This window comes from Nelumbo nucifera, chromosome 4, assembly GCF_055504915.1.
Source record: "Nelumbo nucifera cultivar China Antique chromosome 4, China Antique-T2T, whole genome shotgun sequence".
Classification (NCBI taxonomy): domain Eukaryota; kingdom Viridiplantae; phylum Streptophyta; class Magnoliopsida; order Proteales; family Nelumbonaceae; genus Nelumbo; species Nelumbo nucifera.
The window spans coordinates 81,838,935-81,854,497 of NC_142652.1; the positions used below are offsets into that span (position 1 = coordinate 81,838,935).

At 38.2% G+C, this 15,563-nt stretch overlaps 1 non-coding gene across 1 annotated transcript; it reads left to right on the forward strand.

Moving 5' to 3' along the window:
- Window positions 1–1,682: 1,682 nt before the first annotated feature.
- On the forward strand, window positions 1,683–1,764 carry TRNAS-GCU (transfer RNA serine (anticodon GCU)). Its single transcript has one exon. It is a non-coding gene; the product is annotated as a tRNA-Ser (tRNA).
- The last annotated feature ends 13,799 nt before the right edge of the window (window positions 1,765–15,563 follow it).

The following is a 15,563-nucleotide window of genomic DNA, read 5'->3' on the forward strand; positions in this document are numbered from 1 at the left end:
TTAGGGAGTCTTTTAATATAATTCAAAATGTCAAACTTGTCCTTGTATATTTAATTAAAAGTTAAAAGTTTTTTTAAGGGTATTTTAATAAATGTTCATCTTAATTGATAGATATAGGATAAAATGGATACTTTTGAAAAACTAATGCATTAGGCCAAATAAAAAAGGGAGATAGCAGGTTTTTCAATACTATAAAAACCTCTCCTATAGTATTTAAAAAAACTTGGAGTTATCTCCCTTATTGGTATTGTTTTGAAGGAAAACGTTGATCAAATGCATTAATTTTTCAAAATATCATTCTATCCTTATATCTATCAATTCATATGGAAATTTATTAAAATACCCCTAAAATAGTTTTTCTCTTTTAATTAAAAAATTTCTCAAGTTAAATTGAAAAGAATAAAATAATTTTATTCTATTAAAACGTTATGTCTAGTGAAGTCTAAAAGGGAAAATATGGCATTCATTTTGAATTACAGTTTTTTCGAAATTAAAAGGGAGGGTTTTGTTAAAGTGAATTCTGAGGAGAGTTTTTTATGATTGTCAGAAAATGGAAGGGAGGTTTGAGAAATAATACAAATATGTGGGCCATCCTGCCATGTGACAGTGTGATTTTGCTAAGATCGTAGATCAGCATGCGACACGCTTTTCTGACAAGCATGAGCGCCATTTATCTGTCCCCGACGTTGACGTCAGAGTCAGAGATCAATCTACACTACGCATTGACCAAAATACCCTTACTTCAGAGACGTTTTTCTGAATTCTGAATGCTTTATAAAGAGACTGAAGACTGATTGGTTCTCAATTCTCATTACCAGAAGAGAAGAAAAAGAAGAAGAAGAACAGAAAGGGAAGCTAATTAGCTAAAAGCGCAAGAGAAAGAAAGCAAAAGAGATGATAGAAGAAAGGCGAGGTCCTCCTCACGGGGTGTTATTTGCGGTGGTGGTGAGCCTGGTAGTGGTGGTGCCGGCGCTAATGGGCGACCAGGGGGAAGCACTGACCGGAGCAATCTCGGAGATGTTTACCCCGGTGGGGCTGCTATTTGTCCCCATCATACTCCTGCTCCTCATCCAGTTCCTGTCGTCGGATCGAGGCACGGTGCTGTCCAATGTCTTCTCCACCGCTACAGGCCAGCCAGATTCCATCCACCGCCTCAGTGGGTCCCCGGTCGGCGTTGCTCTCTTCCTCCTCCTCCTCCTCTTCCTCCTGTACAACCGCATCTCCTTGTTCGGATCCGGCGACGACGACTCCGAGTGAGATGAATGAATAGCGTAGTCATCGTTACTTGTCTCTTTCTCTCTTTTTGCTCGTCTACTCTGTGTATACGTTCATATACACCCAGCTACTGTACTTTTTTGGTTAATACGCAAATTACGAAATTCCCAGGTGAGGGAGCACACTTGTGTAAAACGAATCGGAGGTTTTTTCACTTATCATTCTCATTTAGTTCGAACGTTAGAACAGAAATAGTTTTTGCTTCCTGAACATATAAATTGTAAGAAATTTTTATTGGTAAGCAAATTGGGGGCGCTGAAAAATAGTTCTTGAAAGCTTGCTACCGAGTGAATCCTCTGTCCGGCGGAAACTGAAATGGTCGGAAAGAATGCCGGAAAAGGCGATACTGGTTTTTTTTCGTATTGTTTTTCAGTCTTGTTGGATTGATACTAGCTTTGAAATCGATCGTCGCTTTGGCCGAGTGGTTAAGGCGTGTGCCTGCTAAGTACATGGGGTTTCCCCGCGAGAGTTCGAGTCTCTCAGGCGACGTTTGATATTTTTTGCTTCTATCTTCGCCGGTTGGAAATGAAACCATTGGCTACCCCTCTCGGTCTTTTGTCTTTTTGTGACTTTTTTTTTATAAGATTTTAGAAAACCTCCCTAATCTTTTTGTCATTTTGTTAATTGTTTTTTAGTTAAAGGATTTAGGTAATGTTTGGAACCACGTCACTATTAATGGAACGGGCATCGATTAGCTTACCGATTTTGGTGATTTTTAAGAAATCAGCCAAAATTTAATTATTTTTTAGGGATGTTTTATAGTGATTTTCTGATTTTTAGCTGATTCTATTTTTTAGGATCTAACGTGATATTGAATAATAACTTTAATATAAAAATAATCAGTCATGTAAACATCACATTGGTATAAAATTATTTTCAAAAACCTACTTCTGCAATTTTAATTTCTTTGTTACAATTTCATTAGACAACGACATCCCTCTTCAGCTCTTCAGGGAGAAGATATACACAAGAAAGAGAGAGAGAGAATTTGATTAACATGTTTAGCCTTTCTTCACTCTCTAACTAACAGCGGAGGGCGTGGTTTTGAAAAGTGAAAAGTGAGAAGAGGTTTCATATTTAGCAGAAACATCAAGAAAGACCAAGTCTAACCCTTTTCTCACGTTAGCAGAAACATTAAGATTTGAGAATGTTCTTTTTTATCTTTCTTGACGTTAGCAGGTGGCAATAAGTTGTAAGCACATGGGGCCATACCACATATTTCATTTTTAAAATCTCAATGCAAAAAGGCCTAAAACAATGCAACCTTAGTTTAAGGCTGTGTTTGGTTTGAAGAAGAAGGTAGAGAAAGGCAAGAAAAGGCGGAGAAACCCATTGAAGGTTTGTACATGTTTTTCTTCATTTTATTTTATTTTGTTTTCTTATTTTTTCTCAATGTTATAAAAACCGGACCGGATGGAATCATTTTGGCTATCAGTTTTCGAATCAAACGGTCTGATAGTCTGATTTAAAGGGATGGTCCATTCTGATTTAAAAAATAATTAAAATAAAAAAAAATGTTAAAAACTGTTGTCCGGGTCAGAAGGTCACTTGCCGAATCAATGGTTTTTGGCCCAACAACAGTTTTAGGATGAAACAGAACCGATTGCCTGATCGATTTCCAAATCAACCAATCCAACTGTCAGATCCGGTCCGGTTTAGAGAAACATGACCTAAGGCTCATGTTTTAGAGTGAAAAAACCAAAACTCATTCTAAGAAAACAAATCTCAAATTGAAGGTCAGGTGAAAAGGAAAATATTACATCCCGATTAGGGTTAACTATTTTCCATCAAAACTATCAGTTATGGAGGGTTTACTGTAGAAAAGTTCGAGCTGTCCACACTTTACTTCACGATCACAGTCTTAACTTGAAATTTCCCGTTAAAAGTGAAAATTTGATAACCAATTAACTGTTTATTTAAATGCCGTCAATATGCCAATGACCTTGGACACTTGATTAGGGATGGCAATTTCATGAGAATTTTCAGGTATCTAACCTGTCCTAATCCTAATATGACCTATTTATCAAAACCCTATAGTGTTTTGGACGGGTTTGGGATTTTAGATTAAAATCTTATAAGGTTTTGGACGGATTTGGGATTTTAGATTAAAATCTTATAAGGTTTTGGACGGGTTTGGGACAGGTTTGAGTTTTGACTTTAGGATATCCAATACCTGATACCCGGGATGCATAAATATGAACCTATTATATTATATATCATTCACAAATTTACTAATTTACAAATTTTTATTACTAAGATAATTATTCTATTATTAATACTTTATTTGTATAAATTTCTTAGGATTAAAATCATCATTTGATGTAAATTTGGATTTGATAAATTGTTTATTTCATTTAGTTATAAAATTCTAATTTTAAATATTATTTCTTTTAATTTTTTATGGAATTGTTAATCATATATATGTATTGATTGTTTTGATGAACACAAAAGTTAATAAAATCTATTTATTCTATTAAATAACACAAAAAGTGAGATGGCTTAGTGGCTTAAAGTTGTGTTAAAAGATTTGGCATTACCATTTCTTTTAATTTTTTGTTGGAATTGTTAATCATATATATGTATTGATTGTTTTGATGAACACAAAAGTTAATAAAATCTATTTTATTCTATTAAATAACACAAAAAGTGAGATGGCTTAGTGGCTTAAAGTTGTGTTAAAAGATTTGGCATTACCATTTCTTTTAATTTTTTGTTGGAATTGTTAATCATATATATGTATTGATTGTTTTGATGAACACAAAAGTTAATAAAATCTATTTTATTCTATTAAATAACACAAAAAGTGAGATGGCTTAGTGGCTTAAAGTTGTGTTAAAAGATTTGGCATTACCATTTCTTTTAATTTTTTGTTGGAATTGTTAATCATATATATGTATTGATTGTTTTGATGAACACAAAAGTTAATAAAATCTATTTTATTCTATTAAATATCACAAAAAGTGAGATGGCTTAGTGGCTTGAAATTGTGTTAAAAGATTTAGGTTCAAATCACACCATAAGCATTAAGACACATTTTTTATGTTTGGTCAAGGGAGATTAACAGGCTTAAAATTTTTTTAGAGAAAATGATACTAAGAGTCCATTTGATTCATAGGAACAGGGATCTGGAATTGGAAACTTTTAATCCTTTGGTTTGATGGAATCAGAATTTGATTCTCATTTCTGATGGAATGGTATTCTCCTGTTTGAAGGAATGACTATTCCCTCTAGTTCCCTTGGGAATGAGAATCTCATTTCAATGGATTTTGACTCCTGTCCAAGCCAAATAGGAAGGAGAATACATCATTCCAGTTCTGATTTCAGGGGATGTTGATTCATATTGATCCTAAATTCCACCTTGCCAATTTACCAACAGCTAAAAATTGACGCATTATCCGCTACATTTGGCATTTATCCTTGAGAGAATTATTAATATAGAAGCAATTTGCCACCTAAGATGAATTTATTTATTTTATTAAGGCGTATCTGCGCACAATGTCATTGTCTAAGATGATTCAGGTGAAGGCATTTCAATTTTTTTGGTTAAATATAAATAGATAACTGAATTCGCATCTAGAAGACACTTATTTTTATTTTACATCAATAACCCAAAATAGTTTCATTTCAAAATTCAGATATTCTGGTTGAAATAAACTTATTTTACCATTTTAGTGCAATGAAACACTGCAGTGGAAGCTTTTCTGATTCAAGTCAAGGTTCAAAATAGGAGAATCATACAGTTTTTGGTACCTTTTATTTATTTTTTTCACAACTGGTTCAGGGGAACCAGTTTAGGCCACCTCCACACCCTGAACCAGTCAGACTCCTGATATATCCACTGTAGGGGCATATCAGAGTCCCAGAACGTTATGGGCCGATACGTATCAATACTTTGAACCTTGATTCAAATAACACCCCAAAACACTATTAACCTCTCAACATGTAATTGTAAGGTATGCTAGGAAAAAAAGTAGCATGTGAGTTGCAGATATTCTTCTAAATAAGTCGAAATTGGTCTCTTAGAACTTTTTCCTTTTTTTGGTATTAGTCACGCTCGAGTCCCCAATAGGGGGCATCACACTATTGTATTTACATATAATTCTTCATAAAGGCTGCATTTATTTTCAACATAAATACGGACGGGTGTAAAACTCCACACTCAGTCCATATTTATCTGCATTTGCTTTTAATATAGTTATGAACCAAAAATCAATATTCTCTCCCCTCACGGTAGACGTGTTAAACTCCATGGATGTACTTTAAAATTGATAAATAGTTATAACAAAAACAAACGATGCCAAAGTGAATAACAATGGGATTCGAAACCGCATCTTCACTGTGACAAGTCATCCAAAGTATCAACTGAGCTACCCCAGCCAAAAGCATGTTATATTGACAGGTATTAAACAAAAGGAGAATCTCATTATGTCAGTGCAACTTCGTTTAAACCCAAAGCAACCATGTTATTGTAAAGTATAGCCTGACAAGATTTACTATACAGGTCCAAGTGCCAGTTTAAGAAACAAGTTCAACATCATGTTAATTATTCCATTCAACAATCTACATGCATCAACTAAAGATTCAAGCAGGAACCAACTATTATTTCAAAATGATAAACAAAACCTGTTGCAATCATAATGGACGATGAATTTCACATTCAAGCAAGAAACTTCATTTCTGGTGTTACATCTAGGATCTTTGATGATTGGAACAAGATTATCATACTAACTATTTTTGGCTGCACCAATGGTTCGAAGTTCAGAGAAACAAGAAATTTGCCGAAGGGGCTATTCAAAAAAAAAATGACAATCATAAGCGCCTTCTCTTGGGATTACAAAGCCTGTCTCTAAATAGCACTAACAGACCACCACGTCATGGTGGCCATGCACTTTTATAATTGCAAAAAAATGGAGAATATTAATTTTAAGGAAAAAAATGGAGAATATTTGACCCAACTAAAGTAGTTTCCAAATATGTAATGCAAAGAACTAGGCTATCAATGGACCGAATCTGCCCTATAGACCTGAACCAATTCAATTCAATTACCAAAGGTCTGGGTCAGTATTTGGTGAAGTTGTGTCATTGATTTTAACAGTGTCAGGCCTGGTTTTACCTATTTGATATTTCAATTAAGACCTAAAAAGATTACGTATACATGCGTGTATGAGTGCAATAAAAAGCCACCTGAAGTTTTATACAAGTTTGTCTTGGATCCATACTTGTACATACCCTATAGGATCTGGGTCTAGGTGTTTTCCTTTCAGTTTGGGACCAGGTCTACCCTAATCAATACAACCCATTGGGAACCCTAAAAGAATATGATACAAATGACTCACGAGATGTAAAGTCTGTTGACAAGCAAGCATACATTAGAAAAATGAAAGGAATATAGTTTACTTCAAGGATATGTGAAAACTGGCTCCAAGTCATTAAATGTTGCTAAACTCTGCACGGTAAGAAAATTCTTCCAGAGCACAACTAAGAAAATAATAATGAAAACCTCTGCAGTTTTTGCATGTCCAAAATGATGGCCAACATATGAAGATCAATGAACACTTGCTTCTGATTGAATAAGATGAGAAATATATTAACTATAATAAAGTAGAAAACTCGAAATGCTAAAGATTAATATATATAATCAACTGTGTACATAGATAAATATGATTAAAAGCAAAATAGCCATCATGAAACAGTAATTCACTCCTTGCCCTGCAAACTGCAATACAAAACAAATATTGGGGATGGACCAATTCTGAAAAACTACATGGTCCATAGTAACATTAAATTTTAGCTTTCAGCCTCAATTTCACAATTCACAATGGACTCAAATAGTGGAAAATTTATAGTTCACTTATCTTGGCACCAAATTCTCTACAGAATATGCAAATACACATGTCATAATCAGATGATGGGAAGAATTGTTTTCAACTTGCCAGACATTAGGACCTCAGCAAAAGCCAAGTACTGGATAATGTAAAAACTAAATGTTTTGCCTTCCAAGGATACAGCAGTGAGAAAGCAAACTAATCTGCATTTCAACTGAATCAATGCTAAAGGAAATGACTAAGAAAACAAACTAATCTGAGAAAATTAAATGCTTTACCTTCCAAGGATACAGCAGTGACAAGTAAACTAATCTGCATTTCAACTGAATCAATGCTAAAAGGAAATGACTGTCAGAGAAAACAAACTAATCTGAGAAAACTAAATGATTTACCTTACAAGGATACAGCAGTGAGAAGTCAGCTAATCTGCATTTCAACTGAAACAATGCTAAAGGAGACAGACTACCTTGACCAGGTGTTTATCCCTATCTACCTTCTCTCGAGTTGGATTTCTAGGGATTTGAATGGTGGTCCTAGACGCACAGGTGAGAAGCATTTTAGGGTAGGTGCCTCGCCCAGGTCCTAGGCACAACACTTTCAAAAGGCACATGCCTGGTGCACCTAGGCATGCACCTGATGCGCCTTGGCCCAAGCATATGCCTTTTGAAAATTGTACACTTTTTTTTTGCTTTTTTTGAACCTAGCAGCTGGGCTGGGGGCTCCACACCCCTCGAGGCAATCCCAAACAAGTCCATGTTAAGGTCTTAAATTCTTAATTCTCACACAAAAAATAATGATTTTATAATTTTAATCGTCTTTTAAGAAGATATTGTATTAAGATGAATGAATAAACAACATTAGCAAATAGGGGGTTCTCAGAGCTTCAGTGAGTGAACGAACCAGAGCAGACTTGTTTGGGATTGCCTCGAGGGGCATGGCACAAAGGCGACTTGTAGAATCAGGACTGTAATATATTTTACATCACATTAGCTACTTGAAGTAAGCAATTGAGCAAAAAAAAAAAGAGATTGTGGGCTTTACGTGCTTGAAAATGTTTTATATGTTTTATTTTTTTTTTTAATTTTCATTTGAATATGCTTTACATGTTATGTTTATGTATTTTAATTTTATATAATAGGCTTTTTAAAACATTAATTTTAAAATTTAAGTTTATATTTCTTATTAATATTATGTTTAATATTGTTAGCGTAGGGGTATTTCTAACTTTTTACCTTGATTGATGTTGTTGATCTGTAATGTTGTGTTGAAACATGTGCTCTTAACTTAAGTAAGGGCACATAGGTCTTTTCAGTTATGTTTTAATAATAATATAAATACTTACTGGCCGACTGGGAGAAGTCAAGTTGACTCTTTCAGTTCGAACCAGAATTCTCTCTTCTCTCTTTCTCTCTTTCTCTCTTTCTTTATCACTTTTTCTTCTTCTACATAACTGAACTCAGTCAGGCCGAACTCTAAGGCAGACCTGAATTATAACATGGTATCAGAGCTAGGCTAAATCTGCCTAGATTTCTGCTTGCCTAGGGTTCATTCTCTGCACACCCTATCTAGGGTTTTCCTTCTTTTTCTTTGTGTTCGATTGGAGATAAGGGAAAGGGCTGAAAAGGAGTGATCGCCCTCTTCCCTTGGGGGTCTCTATGCCTCCAGTCAGGTCGTATGTGGTCGGTTGCTGTGATTTCTGAGATCGCCCTCTCCTAGTAGAGGAAGAATAGAGGGCCGAACTGTGTGTGGCTGTTGTGTGTGAACTGCTCTCCTGCTCGCATGGGTGTTACTTCAGTGATAAGGTAAGAGATTTCAGTGCATGATATCTGTTATGGATTAAATAGGAGGTGTGTTTCAGACCATTTGCTAGGGTTTCGGCCAGTAAGTGCTAGGGTTTATGCTGGTTTCTTTGTGCATTTTGAAGGAAGAGATATGATCATATAGTGGTGAGATTTCAGGTAGTTGTAGGAGTAGGGTTTGTGGTGTGAGCACACTTTTCAGCAACAAGTGCTGAAATCAGTGTGACAGGTGTGATTTAGGGTTTGTGGTGTAAAGAGCACACATTCCAGCAACAATTAGTGCTGCAATCAGTGTGACAGGTGTGACCTAGTGGTGTGTAGTGTGCAGATCTCAGTGATAACAGAATTCAGCAAGTGTGCAGACTTGGTGATAACATAATGGGAGACAATAATGATTATAAACCTAGTGTGATGGTGCCTACAGACTACCTGAATGTTCAGATGACCTCCATTAAGTTAAATGGAGAGAATTATGTGCCTTGTGCTAAATCCGTTGAAGTCTTTCTGAAGGCAAAGAAGAAGGTAAAACACATCAGAGAGGAGAAACCCTCCTCTGACTCTCACGAGTATGAAGACTGGGAGCAAGAGGACGCTCAGATCATCACATGGTTGTGGAACAGTATGGAACCCAGGATTAGTGTGAACTTCATGTTCCTTGATACTGCCAAAGATGTGTGAGACCATGCGAAGAAATTGTATTCGGGGCAGGACAATACAACCAGAGTTTATCAGCTTTATCAAGAGTACTTTAATCTGCAACAGGGCAATCAGAGTCTTGAGGAGTACTATGCCAACATGAGGAACATACGTAATGAGTTGAATGTCTATCATCCTCTCACTTCTGATGTCAAGATTCAGCAACAACAGAGAGAGCAGCTTGATGTGACTAGATTTTTGGTGGGACTAAAGTTTGAATATGAACCAGTACGGGCTCAGATATTAGGGGGATCAGCTCTTCCGTCCCTAGAAGAGGTATTTGCTCGACTTCGGAGGATTTCTATCGAATCTACTGAGAACTCTAATATCTCAGATAGATCTGCCTTTGCTGCATCGAGAGGTCGTGGTGGTAGAGGTGGAGCTCGGGGAGCTCAGTCTGGCCGTGGTGTTGGTAGTGGTTCTGCATATGGCCGAAGTGGCAATGGTGGGTCTACTTATAATCATGGTGGTGGTCGTATTGGGAGCAGGGATTCAGGGGGAGCCCGTGGTAGAGGACGTAGCTCAGGCCCGAGGAAGTGCACCCCTTGTGGTATGGATGGACATACCATCAACTATTGTTATGATTTACATGGTCCTCCCTCAACCTGGGCCAATCATGCCGCGACCGGTGACTCAAGTTCCAGGTTTAGACAGGAGAATCATTCATCTGACCAGTTGCCTCCTACATCCACAGATGGTCCCATGATGGAGATGGTGAGTGTTCCCCGTGATGAATATGAGAGGTTTATCCAATCACAGCAGAACACGGCGACTTTTGCTCACTCAGGTATGGCTTGTCTGACATCTACACCCAATCCCTGGATCATTGACTCTGGAGCCTCCGATCACATGAATGGAACTCCAGGTGTGTTTTCCTCCTTATCTCATTGCTCAACATCACAATTTGTCACCCTTGCTAATGGTTTCACATCCTCAATTTGTGGTGTTGGTAATGTTGACCTAGATCCTATATCCCTCTCATCAGTTCTGTATGTTCCTAAATTACCTTTTAACATTATGTCTGTTAGTAAGCTGACCAAATCACTTAACTGCTCCATTACCTTTTATCCTTCTATGTGTCTTTCAGGATCTCAAGACGGGGATGAAGATTGGTGGAGGGCATGAAGCAGGTGGACTGTATTATCTTGACGGTGGTGGTGGTAGAACTTCAACAGCTCTCCAGTCATCTCTTTCTCCTCTCCAGTGGCACTGCCGATTTGGTCATCCGTCGCTCAAAGTCTTGAAGTCCTTGGTTCCGTCCTTGAGTCGGCTTTCTGTTTTGGATTGTGAGTCGTATCAGTTTGGGAAACACCATCGTGTTCCCTTTAGTTCTAGGGTTGATAACCGTGTGTCGAGTCCTTTTTCTTTAGTTCATTCAGATGTTTGGGGTCCTTATAAAGTAATGTCATATAATGGATACAGATATTTTGTCATTTTTGTGGATGATTTTTCAAGGATGACGTGGCTCTATTTAATGAAAGAAAGAAGTGAATTGTTTACCATTTTTCAAAAATTTTATGCTGAAATTCGTAACCAATTTGGTACCCACATCAAAGTTTTTCGTTCTGATAATGGCCGCGAATATTTATCCTCATCATTTCAGGAATACCTGGACCAACACAGCATTATACATCAGACCTCGTGTACCTACACCCCACAACAAAACGGGGTGCCGAGAGAAAGAATCGCCATCTCCTTGAAACAGCAAGATCCCTAATGCATCACATGCATGTTCCCAAACCTTTTTGGAGTGATGCAGTGCTTACATCTTGTTTTCTAATTAATCGGATGCCCACGTTCATCCTTGATGGTCAGTCTCCGTTTCTTACGCCGAGAGTTTTTGGGTGTCTGTTTCGTCCTGACCCTATCTTAGCAACCGGTGAGAAGGTCTCTGTGTAGTCAATGCCATAGGTTTGGGAGTACCCTTTTGCAACTAATCGCGCTTTCAGGCGTTCAACACTACCATCAGGCAGATACTTAACCGTATAAACCCACTTACAACCAACAGCTTACTTCCTAGGAGGAAGAGCAGTGAGGTGGTAAAGAAGTTTGGCATGAAACAGTGCAAAGTTGACCATTCTGTATTTAGTCATGACTCTCCGGGAGGAAAAATACTGTCGGTGGTGTATGTAGATGATATTGTTACTACTGGGAATGATAACATTGGTATTGACAGGCTGAAGACTTATCTACAGGATCACTTTCAGACAAAGGATCTGGGTAAACTGAAATACTTCTTGGGGATAGAGGTAGCGAGATCCAAGTATGGGATTAACCTGTGCCAGAGGAAGTATGTGCTTGATTTGCTGGAAGAAACAGGCTTGTTGGGTGCCAAACCAGTTGAAACACCCATGGACACAAATACCAAGCTAAGCAGTGATATGGGTGAAGTGTTTGAAGACCCTGGCAGATACCAACGACTTGTGGGCAAACTGAACTACCTAACCATTACCAGACCAGACATCTCATTTGAAGTTAGTGTGGTAAGCCAGTTCATGCAAAAACCTCTGATTCCTCATTGGAATGCGGTTCTGAGAATTGTGAAGTATCTAAAAGGGGCCCCGGGTCGCGGTCTGATATACAAGAGTGGGGGAAAACTTGAAATAGAAGGGTATTCTGATGCTGATTGGGCCGGTTCTATGTCTGATAGGCGATCTACTACAAGCTATTGCACGTTTTTGGGAGGTAACCTGGTGACATGGAAAAGTAAGAAACAGACGGTTGTGGCAAGAAGCAGTGCAGAAGCAGAATATAGGGCTATGGTGCATACCGCTTGTGAATTAGTGTGGCTAAGGAACCTTCTACAGGAAGTAGGGTACAACATTAACACTCCAATGAAGCTCTATTGTGATAATCAGGTTGCAGTTCATATCTCCTCTAATCCAGTGTTTCATGAAAGAACCAAGCACATTGAGGTTGACTGTCACTTTGTGAGGGAGAAGGTGCTGAATGGAGAGCTAGACACTACACATGTTAATACAGGAAATCAGTGGGCTGACTTATTTACAAAAGGCTTGAGTCGGGGAAGAGTGGACTACATATGTAACAAGCTGGGAGTATATGATATATACTCACCAGCTTGAGGGGGAGTGTTAGCGTAGGGGTATTTCTGTGTTTATACCTTGATTGATGTTGCTGATCTGTAATGTTGTGTTGAAACATGTGCTCTTAACTTAAGTAAGGGCACATAGGTCTTTTCAGTTATATTTTAATAATAATATAAATACTTACTGGCCGACTGGGAGAAGTCAAGTTGACTCTTTCAGTTCGAACCAGAATTCTCTCTTTCTCTCTTTCTTTATCACTTCTTCTTCTTCTACATAACTGAACTCAGTTAGGCCGAACTCTAAGGCAGACCTGAATTATAACAAATATTTTTGAACTTTTTGCATTTTTTGAATTTTATTACTTTTTTTATTTTTCAGCAATCTTTTGCATTTTTACGCCTTGCTCCAAAAAGGCATGCACGCCCCGCCTTGCGCCTTGCACCTTGCACTTTTAAAACACTTTATCTAGAAGTAATCGCAATTTGATATATAACCTGTCCTCATTATCATATGAAATTTGTACTGAATGTTGTGAGGATTGGTCACAAGCTATTGCCGCCCATTTCTGTTCAGTTTTTTTTCTCTCCTTCAAATGTAGGGCTAGCATCTTCACTTAAACTACTTTTACATTTTTGCTATATGCACATATATCTTTTTTTATCAATAAGAAGATTTTATTATAAAAAGAAGAGAAAAAGCTGCAACTGTTTAGGGAGAGGCACGAGTTGCAACCTCTCCCAACTAAAAAGAAAACAAATTACACCTATGCCCAATACAATTGATCCCTATTTGCCCCTTGCTTAGCTAAGCTATCAACTAGACCTGTTCATGGACCGGGCTGGGCCGGGCTTTCACTTGTCACTAATGAAAATATACTAGGCCCGAGCCCTAGCCCGGCCCGACCAACGGGCCTATAACTTGGGCCCAAGCCCGGCCCTAGTAAAAAGCCCAAAACCCGAGCCCGAAGCCCGACCTAATTGAAAAAAAAATAAACAATTTTCCTTATTCAAATTAGAATTAAAAATTCAGATAGTATTTTTTTTCTATTTAAATGAACAATGGGCCTACAAGATGGTATTTTTCCCTTTCTTTTATATTTTAAAACAAAATTTTACATTCTTAAATCAAAAAATTTATTCAAATGGACATAATCACATAACTAATTTTAAGTTTAATATAAGATCGAGCCAGGCCGGGCTCGGGCTGGGCTATTTTGACAAAACCCGAGCCCGGCTCGAATTTTTTGCGAGCAGGGATTTTTGGCCCAACTTTAAGCTCGCGGGCCTATAAGCATGTTCAAGCCCGTCCGGGGGTCAAGCCGGGCCGGGCCAGCCCGTCGGGCCACCCGGCCCATGAACAGGTCTACTATCAACCATAGCATTAGCTGATCTTCCCACCAAATGTATCCTTATAAATATATTCCTTGTCAGCCACTTGAATTTTTTCAGTGCATTTTTGTAACACCTGACTACATTCTCTGGGTTCTGCAGCCACCTCACCACCACCTTAGAGTTACCTTCTATTAGTAGTTGTTGCACTCCTAGTTGTACTGCAAATTGTACCCCTTGGAGGGCGGCTAGTAATTCTGCCCTAGAGGAGTCCCCCACACCTAGAGGACCGGAGTATAAGAGAGCCACATTACCACTTTCATTCCTTATAACCCCTCCCATTCCAGAGGGGCCTGGTTTACCTTGACTACTGCCATCAAAATTCAATTTCATAAAACCTTCAGGAGGGGATGTCCAACTCATATACACCTTGTTCTTTCTTGAGGAGCTACTTGCCACTGCTGCTCAATGCCTCCAAAGATCATTAAAAGAGAACTGGTGATATAAGTACAAAGATTTGGAAGATAACAGCCACCTGTTTCTGCACTGCTCAATATCTGCTAGAATTTGGAATCCTTTTCTCGGTTCAGTGGGCCTTGCTTGGTCAATGCCAGCTTCGGTGAAGGAGATGTTGTGGAGCTGGGGACTACAGGGATTGTCAAAGCTTGCTTCAGCTGTGTGGATTTCCATTCCGGTTGCAGTCATCAGTACCATTTAGGCAGAAAGGAACAAAAGACTATTTCAGAATATCTATAAGGATCCAGAAGACCTGATATCTATTTCTTTTGGAAAGTTGACTTCTTGGGTCTCGGCCTCGAAGCATGGTTCAAAGTATCGATACACCTCTGTGTATCGGTACTTAGATACACAGAATTACCTTTTTTTAGTTTTTTTTAAATTTTGGTTTTTGGGGAGTTAAAAAAGGGTGGGGTAACAGGTGTTTCAGAACCCAAAAGATACGATACGATGCACCCGATACAGGGCGTGTCAAATCGATTTTTTGAACCTTGCCTCGAAGGGAATTCAGGCTGCTCAATCGGGGGCTAGGCTAAATTCTAGGAGCCTATGGCATCTGTAATCTTGTTATGTTTGGGCTGTTTCCCCATCTAAGGTGTTCCATTGGGGGGCCTTTATACTAGTATTTCTTATCAATAAAGTGTACCTTACCTTTTCTCAAAAAAAATAATAATAATAAGTCCAAAGATTTCAGCCACAAAATGGCCCTATGTAATATGCAGTCCTTTAATTCTTGTATGCTTCTTTCCTTCTCTTGAAAAATTCTGGAGTTCCTTTCTTCCCAACTGTCCAGAGCAAAGCTGCACTTGCACACCTCCACATTAATCTTCCTCTCCAATGGCGCCAAGGAAAGGTAGACGGATCAAAAAGCAAACTTACACAGGTTTTTTGAGAAGAAATGTGTTTTAATAGAACCCTCCTGACTGTTTTGTAATCTTTCATGCTAAGATGCTAATAATAGAACCCTCCTGACTGTTTCTTGAAAAGAAAAAGGTTTGCTAGTAAGGCATTAAGTAGACATGCTGCATTACTACATTCTTTAAGCCACATGGGAGAATGACATGGCCATACTGGATT